The sequence below is a fragment of the Macaca nemestrina genome, chromosome 15, assembly GCF_043159975.1.
Source record: "Macaca nemestrina isolate mMacNem1 chromosome 15, mMacNem.hap1, whole genome shotgun sequence".
NCBI lineage: Eukaryota > Metazoa > Chordata > Mammalia > Primates > Cercopithecidae > Macaca > Macaca nemestrina.
This window is the reverse complement of record NC_092139.1, coordinates 116,602,541-116,615,585: the sequence shown is the minus strand read 5'-3', so window position 1 is coordinate 116,615,585 and position 13,045 is coordinate 116,602,541. Positions and strand designations below refer to the sequence as shown.

Sequence of the window (13,045 nt, the reverse complement as noted above, 5' to 3'; positions counted from 1 at the left end):
CTTTCTGGAGTCTCTTTCCTGAGGGCACTAATCCCATTTATACTGGAGGTTAGGATTTCAACACAGAAATTTGGGGGTGACACGGCTCAGGGCTGCAGGCCAGGCCCTGGAAGCAGGGAGGAGGCTTGGTGCAAGCGTTTAGGAGTGCTGTTAACTCACGCGCTCGGCAGACTTTTGGAGGATGAGAGGCTGTCCCACCGTGGGGGGGAAGGCACTTGGTGGGTGGTCCTTTTCAGTGCGTGGCTCTCCGTGTGGCGCCACTCTGCAAACCCTCCAGAAAGCACCTGCCCAGCGGGAGGCTCCGCAGAACGTGCCTCTGCTGTGAGGAGGCCAGAAACTCCCAACACCGCGGTAGGGACGTCGTTGAATTGAACCTTTCTAGATGAGGCTGGTCCCTCAGCAAAGAGATCCCCCTTCAGAACGATAGCTTTCGTTTTCTCATTTGGAAGCCTGAGATCAGAGGACGTGTGACAGAATTCCTGTGATGGAAAGCAGTGTCTTCCTGTCTGAGTGTGGGTCTGCTGGCACAGACGGGGCCCCCAGGACCGGGGTTTCTAAAAAGTGAAGGCGGCCGGACGATACGGGCAGTGGCCACGGTGTGCGGACACTGTGTTGCGTGTTTTCAAGATGCTGTGAAGTCCAGTGCGAGAGAGGCCTTGAGCCACGGTGCCGGCAATGGGCGTGGACCCAGGGCGCACCCAGGCAGCAGGCCTGACCCACAGCTCCGTGTCACACCTGGAGGTGCTGTGAAGGGGCCAGAGGAGCCTGCCTGTGGCCCCAGCCTCTGTGGATGGAGTGTGGAATGCACGGGAGGAAGAGGCTCAGCTCCTGTTTGGGCTTGGCGGGTGGAGGTGCCCTGGGACTGCCAGATGGAGGTCTCAGGGTTGGCGGGGAACATTGCTGGGGAGTGCCAGGCTGTGTGGACAGGAACATTGCTGCGGAGTGGCAGGCTGTGTGGACGGCAAGCAGGAAGGATGAGAGCAAGGGCTGGAAAGAAAGAAGGCGGAACTGACTCAAGCACCAGGAGGCTGAGAGAACAAAATATTCAGTCTGCAGCAGTGCCCTTGTAAAAGGGACCCTGAGAACTCTACTGCCCCTTCTGTCCCCTGAGGATGCAGTGAGAAGGTGTCACCTGTGAACCAGAAGTAGGGCCTCACCAGACGTCCACTCTCCTCCTGCCTTACCCTGGACTTCCAGCCTCCTGAACTGTGAGGTGAATGTCTCATTTACAAGTCCCTCAGTCAGTGGAGATGCAGCAGCAGGGCTGGCTGAGACACACCCTTCTGTGCAAAAGAGCCGGAAGTTCTCTCCTGCTGACTATGTAGCCGGAAATAATAATGAAAGGAGCTCACTTTGCCCTCACTGAGCCCTCGAGATTGGCCCCTGTGCACCTGTCCTCAGGTCCATGATTGTGTCTGTGAAAATCGCAAAAGAGGTTCCTTTAAGGACAGCCCCTGACTATGTATGAAAGGTTCTTCCACATTGGAGCACCCCATGGGCTTGCAGAGATCCGCGGGACACCGAGTATTGACAGGTTTGCACAGCAGCAGCTCCCCTGTCTATTTAAAGATGACAGAGCAGGGGAAATGGCCCACATGGCGAGGCACTTCGCTGTCCTGATGCTGCCGAGCCTGCAGGTGAGCAAGATGCAGGCAGGCCCAGGAGAAGCCCCATGCAGAGAGAGAAGGGCCACGTCCCCAGTCCCGGCTGCCTGCCTGTCCACCACCTCGTCCTATGGGCACGGAGCCCTTACTCAGTACTGCGGGCTGTGTGACAGGCTCCGTCCAGTAGCCGGGCCGTCGTGTGGCCAGAGACATGAAGCTCTGGTGTCTGACATTCCTCAGGCGACTTCTCTCCTGCCAGGCCCAGGGACTTAGATGCTGATCGTGACCATGGATGGGCCTCAGGGCTGGTCTCAGTCTGTGGCCTCAGTGGTGGCATCGTCTGTCCCCTCTTCGGGTCTTGGGAGCGGAGGCCCAGCTGCTACCCACGCCACCAGACAGGCAGGTCCCTACGCACATGCCCACGACATCCCTATGACACCCCTGTGTCACCCCAGGGACAACGGTGCCAACCCCATGTTAAAGGCTGGCCCTTGGGATCCAGATACAGAGGGCACCAGAACCCCAGGAGGCCCCTGTTCTCTCCAGAGCCCTCCCTCAGGCACATCCTGAGTACACCGCAAGGCCAGAGGGTGCTGACTGTGTCCGGCCCCCAGACACCCCCACTCAGGCACATCCTGAGTGCACCGCAAGGCCAGAGGGTGCTGACTGTGTCCGGCCCCCAGACACCCCCAGCCACAGTGACATCAGGCGCACCCCCAAATCTTCCCTGAGAGGCGGAGAAATGCCGGGACTTCCAAACTGTCAACAGCAAGCCAGGGCTGGGCCTGAAACATGGGCAAGTGGAGGGAAACACCTTCTCTGAAGATGTAATAAATAAAAATAAAGTGCAGGTAAAATGCACGGATACAGTGGGGGGTCGAAGCCTGTAGAAGTGAGTGCTCACAAAGGACTGAATTATGCTGGTCCCCAGGAGGAGGAGCCCCTGAGGGACTGGGCAGGACCAGCCAGAGGGAGGGAGGGAGGGGCTGGGTGACACTGCTGGTGGGGAAACTTTACAAAAAAAAAAACAAAGAAGAAGAAGAAGAGGGAAAGAAGACAGGACAGGGCAACAGAGGTGGGAGGAGGATAAAGGAGGAGACAGGAGGAAAGAGTGGGAGGGAGAGGCTCCCTCTGAAATCCCCACACAGAGCTAGGGAGGGGACAGGGGACTCTGGTGACAAGGAAGCCCCCAGCAGCCTCAATGTCAATGGCTGAATTTCCCAGTGGCCGACTCGGATCAGAGCAGAACAAAGCCTGGAGTGGCTTTGGGAGCCCTGGACGAGGAGGCAGAGCCCCAGGCCAGATGCTGGGGACCTCTAGTGGAAACCAGCTCAGAGCCTAGAACCTACCCACGGACCGACCGCCACCTGAGAGCAGAGGGGCAGTGGCATCCAACTTGACACCAGTTCCCTTGTTGCTGTCCCTGGGATGACAGGAAAGGAGCACCCAAGGCCGGGCTGCAGCACATTCCCTGGAGCCTCGGGCTGCGACAGGCCCTGTCCCTGGGGCTCAGGTCAGGGTGAGCGCAAGAGGCCAGAGCAGGCAGAGATGCCCAGGCTAGTTCCAGAGTGAAGTTGCCAGGAGGGCCTGCCTGCCCAGAATTCCCCACGCAGGACGACTCCCACCCGGGACAGCCCACCCAGAATGACTCCCTGCCCTGCACGGCACCATCCGGGAAACCTGCTCTGCAAGACGCTGCTCCCAGCCAGCTGCTGGCTTCTCAGGCCTTGGTGTGGTTGAAACCACCAGCCTCCTGCAGTTAGTGACTACGCCATGGTTTGAAGCCTGACGCCTGCACAGAGCCCACTGCAGGGACTCAGGGAATCTCCTTGTCTGCCTACCCCTTTCCAAAAGCAGCTCTCATGCCGTCTCCTCCTCCATTTCCATAAATACAATGGATTCAACGATGCTTTGCATCTTCCGGACCCACTGGAAACATTATAATGATTCATTGGGTAAAATACTCGGAGGGCTGTGTGTCTTTCTCAACAGGGATCTGAGCAGCTTCCTCAACATCAAGCTCTCATTGCAGCAAAACAGTTTCAGGAAGGGTGGAGCTGCCACCCAGCTCAGGGCACAGATGGTGAAGTGGCAGGTGCAGGCACCGGTGCCACTGGACACGAGGGTCACACCCAAGCGACAAGGGCCTCAGTCTCTGGACAGGAGCCACTGGAGGGTGGAAGAGAGGGGACCTCCTCCCCTGGGCCCCCAAGTCCCCCCATCCCTTCTCCAGTGTCAGGGCCCTGCCTGAGCCCTGGGGACATCCCCCTGACTGGGGGACTCAGAGATGGAGCCACTATCCCTGGAGCTCACAGAGTTCTTCTAAGCTCCAAGTCTGCTCCCCATAGTTTCTGGGGAAAAGTAACCGTGGACATAAGCTCAGGAGACCAGGTGCACGTGTGTCCTGGCTTCCACGTGGGAACATACTTTTAGTGTGTGTGTGTGTGTGTGTGCACTTGAGTGCATGCATGTGTTTGAGTCTTTGCAAATACATGCTCATGTGTCCATGTGTATGCAAGTGTGTATGTCTGCCCGTGTATTTGTGCACATGCATGCATGTGGGCAAGTGTGCACCCTGGGGTCATGTGTTGCCCATGCACTGCATGTACATGTGCTCTTACGTGTTCACGCATTTTTGAGCGTGTGTGCATTCACTGTGTGCTCATTTGTGCACACTCACCATGCATGTGTGTGTTCACATGTGTGCATGTTACAGGCATGTGTGCTCCTGTGTGTGCATCTATGGTCACATGTGCCCATGCATGTGTGTGTTTATGTTCCCTTATGTGTTCACACATTTCTGAGTGTCCATGTGTGTGCACTGTGTGTTCATGTTTGCATACATTCACATATGTATATGTGTGCACCTGTGTGTATCCCCATGTGTGCATGCGTGTTCATGCTTGCATGCAAGTGTGTGCCTGTGTATGTGGATTCACTGTGTTCTCACGTTTGAGCACATTCAGCTATGCATGTATGTGTGTGTGCCCATGTGTTCATGTGTGTGCATGCACGCAAGTGTGTGCCTGTAGTCATGTGTGCCCATGCATGTGTGTGTATTGCATGCTCATGCTTTTCGGAGCGTCTGTGTGTGTGTGCATTCACTGTGTGCTCCTGTCTGTGTGCTCACCTGTGTATGTACATGTGTGTGTGTGTGTGTGTGAGGCTGTGTGTGCACACGTGGGTTGTTTTCCTCTCCTGGTTATTTGGGTCTGTCAACACATGGCAGGCACGACCTGAACTACGGAAGGTCCACTGCTCTGCGCCCCAGCTGGGCTCCCTCATGCTGATGCTCGAAGTTTAGAGGCAAGCAGGTTTCCGCAATGAGGCAGCAGGGGGCTGCTGTAGAGCAGTGTCAGTGTCCTTGTAGAAACATGGTAGATTGCAAAGATCTCAAGGAATTCATGACCTCTGAAGCCAGTGGGAAAACGCAGTCCAAACAGAAACAAACGTGGAATACAAAGACCACAAAGACCACACAGGAACAGGGTGGGAACCAGCACTTCCCGATTACTGGTTAATAGGAAAGTATCTTTTGTAAAAGTCCCACGGTGCCCCCACAGCTCCCAAGATTCTAGAGAGCTCAGGTCACCACCTGCCAGTCGTGGGCTCAGGGCTCCTGAACAGGGCTGGGCACTGACTGGATGCAGGGCTGGGCACAGGGAGGGACGTTCCATGCCCTGGGGGTGAAAGCAGCGCTGGCCATGGTCAAGCCCAGGGTTGACTTTGAAGTAAAATGGATCCAAGCAGCTCTGGCAAAAGTCCACCAAGTGGGTGCAGCAGGTGCTCTGTGGCTCCAGCTTCCATCATCCTGGCTTTCCTCTCTCAGGAACGGGCCTCCCATTCTGAGGCTCCCACCTGTCCCTTGCCCCTCCCAGCTGCAACCGGACCTGCAGACGCACATAGCCAGCGTCTGAGTTCCCTGATGGTGTCCGTGGTGACCACCTGCAGAAAACACTTTATTCCTTCATTTCCAGGACGCTCCCCAGCCTCCGCCTCCTGATGGAAACACCTTCTCCTCTCCCTTCCAGGACACCCCCAGCCTCCGCCTCCTGATGGAAACACCTTCTCCTCTCCCTTCCAGGACGAACCCCCCCGCCTGCCAGTCCTTGCTGGAAACACCTTGTTCCCTCCCTTGTTTCCAGGATGCCCCCAACCTCTGCCTCCCTGCTGGAGACTCCTTCTCCTCTCTCTTCCAAGACACCCCCAGCCTCCGTCTCCCTGCTGGAAGTGCCCTGTCCTCTGGCTTCCAGGACACTCTCTGGCCTCCGCCTCCCCGCTAGAGCTCTCTGAGGCACCTGGAGCTCTCAGCCTCCTGCTGCTTGAGCCAGTTCCACCTTCTTTCTTTCCAGCCCTTGCTCTCATCCTTCCTGCTTGCCGTCCACACAGCCTGCCACTCCGCAGCAATGTTCCTGTCCACACAGCCTGCCACTCCGCAGCAATGTTCCTGTCCACACAGCCTGCCACTCCGCAGCAATGTTCCTGTCCACACAGCCTGCCACTCCGCAGCAATGTTCCTGTCCACACAGCCTGGCACTCCCCAGCAATGTTCTCCGCCAACCCTGAGACCTCCACCTGGCAGTCCCAGGGCACCTCTGCCCACCAAGCCCAAACAGGAGCTAAGCCTCTTCCTCCCGTGCATTCCACACTCCATCCACAGAGGCTGGGGCCACAGGCAGGCTCCTCTGGCCCCTTCACAGCACCTCCAGGTGTGACACGGAGCTGTGGGTCAGGCCTGCTGCCTGGGTGCACCCTGGGTCCACGCCCATTGCCGGCACCGTGGCTCAAGGCCTCTCTCGCACCGGACTTCACAGCATCTTGAAAACACGCAACACAGTGTCCGCACACCGTGGCCACTGCCCGTATCGTCCGGCCGCCTTCACTTTTCAGAAACCTTGGTCCTGGGGCCCCGTCTGTGCCAGCAGACCCACACTCAGACAGGAAGACACTGCTTTCCATCACAGGAATTCTGTCACACGTCCTCTGATCTCAGGCTTCCAAATGAGAAAACGAAAGCTATCGTTCTGAAGGGGGATCTTTTTGCTGAGGGACCAGCCTCATCTAGAAAGGTTCAATTCAACGACGTCCCTACCGCGGTGTTGGGAGTTTCTGGCCTCCTCACAGCAGAGGCACGTTCTGCGGAGACTCCCGCTGGGCAGGTGCTTTCTGGAGGGTTTGCAGAGTGGCGCCACACGGAGAGCCACGCACTGAAAAGGACCACCCATCAAGTGCCTTCCCCCCCCACGGTGGGACAGCCTCTCATCCTCCAAAAGTCTGCCGAGCGCGTGAGATAACAGCACTCCTAAATGCTCGCACCAAGCCTCCTCCCTGCTTCCAGGGCCTGGCCTGCAGCCCTGAGCCGTGTCACCCCCAACCCAAGGCACCGGGGCAGTGCCCACCAAGGATACCACAGGGACCCACATCTAGGCCGCTGTGAGTAGCCTGTGGATACGTGTGTCCCGGGGGATTCTGGATGGGGGAGAAAGTGTGATTGGCCGTGAGGTTTGTCCATAAAGACATGAGGCCTCGGGATTAAGATGGGGACTGAATCCCCACCTGGGATAATGGGTCAGGGGTGTCCTCCGGGGTCTCCTTCTTCCTGAGAGAAAGGAGACCTGGATCAGTGGTTTTTTACCTGGATATTGGGGATCCTGGGGAGCCCAGGAAAGTAGGCCGTGGGTCTCCACTGTCTCCTCTCACAGCTTACAAGAGCCTCTGGAAACTGAAGCTTTGGCCACGAGCAGGGGACTCGGGCTCCAGCGCTGGGTGTTTTGGGTGGAATTCCATCAGCTCAGTGCTGGGTGTTTTCCGTGGAATTCTGTCCGCTCAGGGCTGGGTGTTTTCCGTGGAGATGTGTCAGCTCAGGGCCGCTGCACCAGGTTTGTTGGACTCTGCAGAGGGGGCGGCTCGGAGCCAGGTACATCTCCCAGATAGAGAAAATTGACGTTAATCATTACTAAATAATTCACGGAGGCTGTGTCGGTCTTTTGTTTGTTTGTTCTGCTTTTGGCTTTTGAAATGGAGCCTGTGAGTAGAGACGACCAGCCCACTGCGTCTACCTGGTGTGTAGCATGGGTGCCGACGGGGTCTGTGTGGCCTGTGACGGGGGTATCAATAGCCCCACAGACACTCACGGAAACCGCATCGGAGAAAGCAGAGCCTCCTCCAAGGCCCACGGCTGCTACTTAGTGGAAAGCGGCCTCGAATACAGGCTCAGTTTAACCCAGAAAAGTAAACATCCCCACTGGTGTGCTTCAGGGTCACACCTTGTGTGATGTGGGTTCGCCGCAGCAGACACCTTCAGCTTGTATGGTAGCAAGTATTCGACTTACGCCACTAAATTAGGAAAACAGGTGGCACGTGTGCTGTCCTCTAGGGCAGGCGATGCCCCTCTGGTCTGGGGCCAGTGCCCTCCCCCGTGCGGGCGGCAGCCGGGTGGTTCTCTCGATGACACGGACAGGGCTCAGCAGGGCCAGCAGAGAGAACTCACAGAGGAACACGTCTTCCTACGAGGCAGTTAATTAACTGGACGCTTGCTTCATGCCAGCCTGGAGGAGCGCTTTTCGGGGAAGCAGGGGCGACTTCATCAGGAAAGATCATTATCGGCGTAAAGGCATCTGTGGAGGACTAGTTAGTGGCCGGGCACTCGGCTCTTCTAGGAACACCACGAGATTGCAGCTTGAAAAATGGCCACCGAGGAACGGGTGGCCCACTTAGGCGGCTGCGGAGCCGGGCACAATATTAATGACATCATTAACTTCACTGTGAATTTCCATACCCGGTGGGTGCTTGTGCACAGTTATTAATACGGCTCCATTCCCGAAGGCCTCTGGGTGTTCTGTGTGCAGAATAACAATCGCTCAGGTGGCCAGGACGCGGTGCACGTCCAGGTGGACGGCACTGGACAGATGGAGCCGCCACTCCTGGGAAGGGCACCTGGCCTGGAGGAGACCCCTAGGGCAGACCCTGCTCTGGAAGCATGTCCGTTCCTCATGCCCACAGCAAGGCAGCAGACAGGAGCCAGTGCGGACCCGGGGCCTGAGAGGCACCGTCGGTCCATTGGCCTCTGCCCCGTGACTGTGAGCAGGTGGGGCACGTGCCTCAGTTTCCCCTTAGCGTACGAGGAACACAAGGTTATCCTGAGGTTCAAGGCTGCAGCCACAGCCTCCTCACCACTCACTCATGCCAGGAGCCACCGCTGGATGATTTAATGCTGGTCACCCTGATAACCCTGTAGGGTAGAGAGAAAATTATTTTTCTTTTACAGTTAGGGAAACGAGGCACAGGAAGATAAAGTCAGTCACCCACAGAGACACAAGCATGGAACAGAGAACAAGATTCAAGCTTCCAGTGCAGAGTCACCGTCCGTGTCCCCAGGTGCCACACTGCAGCATCTCCACGTATCAAGATGGGAACGTTTCCCAGGAAGTAAAATCCCAGCACAGGTGCCCCCACTAACCCAGGAGCCCACAGACAGTGGCCAGGAGCGGGTGCCCACCCAGGGTCTCCAAGCCTCCAAGAAGCCTACCCAGCTTCTCCAAGCCCCAGGCGCCTCATTTGTCAAGCACGGAGGGTGGTCCTGCTGCTGCTACAGGGTTCCTTCGGGAGGCATTGAGGCGAGACTCTGCCCCAGGGAGCCACTCTGTGGGCGCTCAACACTGTGAGTGCCCCTTTCACGAGGCGGCTGTAGGCGGGGCCACAGGACAGGAAGGCGGCCAGGCCGTGCGTGGGGCGGGGCCACAGGACAGGAAGGCGGCCAGGCCGTGCGTGGGGCGGGGCCACAGGACAGGAAGGCGGCCGGGCCGTGCGTGGGGCGGGGCCACAGGACAGGAAGGCGGCCGGGCCGTGCGTGGGGCGGGGCCACAGGACAGGAAGGCGGCCGGGCCGTGCGTGGGGCGGGGCCACAGGACAGGAAGGCGGCCGGGCCGTGCGTGGGGCGGGGCCAGAGGACAGGAAGTCGGCCGGGCCGTGCATGGGGCGGGGCCACAGGACAGGAAGGCGGCCGGGCGTGCGTGGGGCGGGGCCACAGGACAGGAAGGCGGCCGGGCTGTTCGTGGGTGTGTTGATGATTCGGCACAGGTGGAGGGTGGATGTCCCCAGGCAGTGGCAGGGACTTGGGAGAAAAATTCATGTCCCAGATCCGGAGAGCCCCAACCAGAGGAGCCCAGCTTCGGGGCAGCACGCGGCTGTGCAGCCTCTGGAGCCGTGTGCCACGGTGGACCCTGGACCCACAGCCAAGCAGAGTGGGAGAGACCCTGGAGGGTCCCTAGGCACCCAGGTGGCTTCTCATCCAATGATCCCTGTGTCTGAGAGCTTGGCCCACATTCACAGATGACGTCTGGCTCCTGGAGGTGCAGGCATTGACGCTGTCTGGGTCCTGTCTGGCCCACCTGGTGCTGCTCTGAGAGCCGAGACCCCCACCACTGTGAGGCCCTTTGCTGCCCTCCAACGGGAGCCCCTCTGAAGGAACAGGCTTCATCACGAGTGGAGACGGTGCGCTGCAGAAGGCTAATGGATTCTAATGCTTTTCAGAACATGAAGGATTAAAATTCTAATACTGCCTGGAAAAAAACCACATGCCTCCAGTAGAAAATACCATCTCACAATTTCCATCTCAGGCCGAGGACAGTAACGTTAATAGGAAATGATACAAATTGAATTCATTTTCATTCTCATTACAGGGATGGGGTTACAAGTTGCCATCGGACACGGGGTCCTTGGGAGTCAAAGCGGCCCCAGCACGGAACTGTTTTCTCCGAGGACCCTGACGTCCAAATCTTGCAGGAGATCTGGGGGTGGGGAGCACCCAGGAAGGGACAGAGTGGGTGGCAGGAACAAACCCACAGGGGGTCAAGGGGAGCGCCTGGCCTGGGACCCCGTTACCTGCAGACTCTGCAGATGGAACCGGCTTCCCTGCGGCCCAGCACAGGAGGGCCAGTGCATCTGCACACACGGTCTGGGGTCCGCACCACCGCCCCACGGCCAGGAGTCTGAAGCCTGAGGGTGCACGTGGCAGCTGCCGAGGTGGAAGGCACCGGGGCCTGTGAGTGGGAACCCCCCATGCTGACTGCTTCCTGGGGTCCAGAGCACAGAGGGTGCGGTCTGGGTGCAGCTCAGAGGGTGGGTGGGCGTCCAGCAGCCAGGTCACTTGGTTCCCACACTCGCCCAGCCTTCATGTCCATGTCTCCATGTGGCCACCTCCCAATGCCCAGCAGCTGGGGCCACCTGATAGGGAGTGAGGGACCCATCCAGGCGGGATTGCCCTCCCTGGGATCTTCTTGGAGGGAGGAAGGAGTGTGGCTGCGTGACCGGAAGGGGACTCAGCCTGGGGAGCCGGTGGCTCCACCCCCCCCCCCGATCTGTGGCATCGATTTCTGTCACGGGAACGCTGTGCCTGCTGCTGTGGTCCCAGGGGAGTCTCTTTGTCAGCAAATGCAACACAAACAGGATTTGTTAACAAGCTGCTATGATCCCTGGAGATTGCGGCTTCAGTGGGGTTTAGAATGAGGAAGAAAAGCCTGGGTGCTACCTTTGTCCCCGGCAGCTTGTCACACGGAGCACAGGGAGCTGGTGTGCCGCTGATTTCGGAGAGGGGGCACCACCCCCAGAATGGCCGCCGACAGGAACCGCGTGCCTGGTCCGTGCGTCTGCAGTGCACCCGGGTCTCTCTGTCCACACTCAGGTCTCTCTGTCTACACCCGGGTCTCTCTGTCCACACCCGGGTCTCTCTGTCCACACCCGGGTGTCTCTGCTGTTCTCTGTCCACACCCAGGTCTCTCTGTCCACACCTGGGTCTCTCTGTCCACACCCGGGTCCCTCTGTCCACACCTGGGTCTCTCTGTCCACACCCAGGTCTCTCTGCGGTTCTCTGTCCACACCTGGGTCTCTGCAGCGCTCTTTCCTGGATTTTGCTGGGAGTTCTTCACTCCCTCCTATGATACCTGATCCTGTGTACATGCTCAGTGTCCTCGTCCTGTGTGTGGTCAGTGCCCTCATCCCTCTGTGGTCAGCACCCTCAGCCCACGTGTGCAGACCCTTCCTGGCTGCCCCCCGGACAGGCCCAAGACAGGCAGACGGGACGCGGGTCTGGACGGGGCAGGGACTGCTTTCTCCCTGGCTTCACGTTGTGGGTCTCACTTGGCCTTGAGTATTGCTGTCTGGATGGGTCTCTCCTGAGCACCCTGCCCTTGGGCTCCAGTTTCCCACTTGTCCAAAGTCCTGGCTTCCCATCGTGCGCGCTGGTTCTGGGTGCTGCGCACAGTAGTAGGGCGCAGCCTGGGTGGGCAGTGCCCGTCGATGTGGGGACTGAGTGCAGGTCTTGTGGAAAGATAGCAAGGGGCACCCCTGCCTGCTGTGTCCTCCCAGCTGGGCCCCTGGGGTTGGGGAAACGGAGACACCATCCCCCCCAGAAGTCTGTCTGGCTCCAGAATATTAGGCCACGTCACACCGGGCATCTTTAGAATGCCAGCTTCTTCAATGCACAGGGATCACAATGCCTGCCTCCCGCTCTCTGCTGGGGAGGGAGTCCACTTCTGTCCAAAACAAAGCATACCATTGAACATTGGGAAAAAAGGGAAGAGGAATTATCCAACACCATCGAGCAAAACGAGTTCCGAGTGACCCCTGCTTGTCCGAGCTATGGTCAGAACACTCGCAACCAGCGTCTGAGTGGCGGGAGGTTCGCTGCAGACCTCCACCCCCAGCGTGTAGCTCTCCTGGGATACAGGGAGGGGAACCACACACTTTGAAACCTGCAGACTTTATCTGTGACAAGTGTGACACGGATGACAGGAAAGTGACCGAGCTGCGCTGGGCTCCAGTTCCTCCCCGGGTTACCTGCTGTGCTGCAGGAAGCAGTGCCCATGTTGAGAAAACCACAGGCCAGTGAACTCTGGAAACACCTCTTTGCAGTAAATTCCAAGTCTTCAGCCTCACCTCCCGCCTTCTCCTGCCTGACCAGACCTCATGCCAGCTGGCCTCAGACCCACCAGGAGGAGAAGCCCCAGCTTGGCTGCCAGCTGTCTGCCAACCTCCAGTCACTCAAACTTTGAGATACCCTCAACTGTAACTGAGCACATGGCTCTGCCCAGATAGAGGCAGGCTTTTCTGGACTTTCTTGCAGCATGGTGTAGCTGTGTGACTAGGTCGGTCCCATGGGACCTAGGCACAAGGGATAGGCACCATTTCTGGGAAATGTTCTGCAAAGCAATGGGCATGCACTCCCTTTGGCCCGTTCTTCCTTTCAGCTAGCTGGGATGCAGATGTGATGGCAGGAGTCAGAGCAGCTATCCTGGGCTCAGAGTTTGAAGCCATTTAATGAGGTAGCAGAGTCACCCTACCAGCCCAGCACTCCCTCCCTTTGGACGGATAAACGGAGGTTTTGTTACCCTGGGTTAAATGGTGCCCTACATCATAAGAGCAGTGAGTGATCAGAGACAAGG

General features: G+C 58.1%; 1 long non-coding RNA gene across 1 annotated transcript in view; it reads right to left on the bottom strand.

Moving 5' to 3' along the window:
- LOC105489782 (uncharacterized) overlaps window positions 1-9,283 on the bottom strand; it is a 50,258-nt gene extending 40,975 nt beyond the window's left edge. The window contains exons 1-2 of the long non-coding RNA XR_011614240.1: window positions 9,133-9,283; window positions 7,240-8,835 (exon numbers count right to left, since the gene is read on the bottom strand). This is a non-coding gene — a long non-coding RNA (uncharacterized lncRNA). The remainder of the gene's footprint in view (window positions 1-7,239; window positions 8,836-9,132) is intronic.
- Window positions 9,284-13,045: the final 3,762 nt, after the last annotated feature.